Source organism: Benincasa hispida, chromosome 11, assembly GCF_027475165.1.
Source record: "Benincasa hispida cultivar pf3 chromosome 11, pf3_genome.v1.1, whole genome shotgun sequence".
In the NCBI taxonomy this organism is placed as follows: domain Eukaryota; kingdom Viridiplantae; phylum Streptophyta; class Magnoliopsida; order Cucurbitales; family Cucurbitaceae; genus Benincasa; species Benincasa hispida.
In genome coordinates this window covers 30592620-30594059 of record NC_143488.1, presented here as the reverse complement: position 1 = coordinate 30594059, position 1440 = coordinate 30592620, and the positions used below count along the sequence as shown (strand labels likewise).

At 36.2% G+C, this 1440-nt stretch overlaps 1 non-coding gene across 1 annotated transcript; it reads left to right on the top strand.

Annotated features, from left to right (window-relative positions):
• Positions 1–384: 384 nt before the first annotated feature.
• On the top strand, positions 385–491 carry LOC120092309 (small nucleolar RNA R71). Its single transcript, XR_005486015.1, has one exon. It is a non-coding gene; the product is annotated as a small nucleolar RNA R71 (small nucleolar RNA).
• The last annotated feature ends 949 nt before the right edge of the window (positions 492–1440 follow it).

The window sequence follows — 1440 nt, the reverse complement described above, 5'->3', positions numbered from 1 at the left end:
ATTGACTGCAGGTTTCGTGGACACTCTTCAACCGAATGCAATTCTAAACATGTAGCACAATTGGTGCTTGTTTGTTCTATTGCGTGGACTTGCCCTCTTTGCGTTCTAGGATTGTTGATTGCGACGCCTTGTAGCAAATTTATCATCGCATTCATTTGATTTTGCAAAGATGCGATGGCACCATTATTTGCGTTACCTTCTCTGGGTTTTACTCGTTGATCGATTTCTTGCCCATCCTCATGATTTTTCGATATGCGATCAAAAATGTTATTTGCCTCCTCATAAGTCTTATCTAGCAAATCGCCTGCTGCTGCCGCATTGACAGCTGTCTACGATGCAGGATTTAGTCCATGGTAGAAAATCTGTGTCTGGAGGCAGTCTGGTAATCTATTGTGCGGGCAGTCGAACACTAATCTCTTGAACCTCGCCCATGTGTCACTGAGTGATTCATCTTCTTCTTGTTCAAAATTTGTGATTAAATTCCTCCTTCTGGTATTCTCTGTAGGAGGGAAATACTTCTTCATAAACTTCTTGTCACTTGTTTCCATGAAAAACATAAATTACATATATGATTGAAATAGAATATTCACCTTCTTTGAACTTTAGTTTTAAATACTCTGAAAATATATAGATAATTCAAGTGGGTCTTTATGGTTCTTGGTGTTGTAGTGAACCAACTCCAACCTCTACAAACATTTCAGTGGTAGAAACTTCTTCTGCTAATGTGTTATTAAATATAGAGGAGAGAAAATCCAACATAACAATAGAAGTGAGAAACAGAGAGAAGAAAGTAGAGAATATATGTATTATGCTCAATTGAAATATATTTTCAAATGATATCTACAACCTCTATTTATAGGGTTGTGAGAATGGTGGTTACGAGAATGAAACATAAAAAGTGTACAAGATAATTATGGAGATTAATTGGAGAGGTTAATGTTGGGATTGATGTCTTAAATCTCCTAGTAGTCACATAGTTTGTAAAAATTCTGTAAACATATTGTTATTAAAATAAGTGTTATTTTATAAGCATTTACTCAATCCAATAAACTAAGATCTGAGGTTATTTTATGTAAATTAAGCATGTATGTGGAGACATGCAAGTGGATCATGCCTTAAGTAATAACCTAAATGGTTTATAGTAGATGGATAAAGGAGGGATACCTTATCATGATAACACTATGGATACGGCCCGCTTTGTAGATGTTTCAAGTGTTGTAATGTGCTACAAATGGTATGATCCTAAACATTCACGTGGAGATATGCGAGCCGGGGTATCCTATATAAAGAGTTTGTATAATACCGAACCACGAAGTCATTGTCTCTTTATGTAACGCCGTTGATAATTAAGACTTACATTTCATTAAAATGACCATAGGTGACATGACCTTAATCCTGAGTGAGTTGGAAACTGCTCATGAGGGTGGTCCTTGGGTGAGA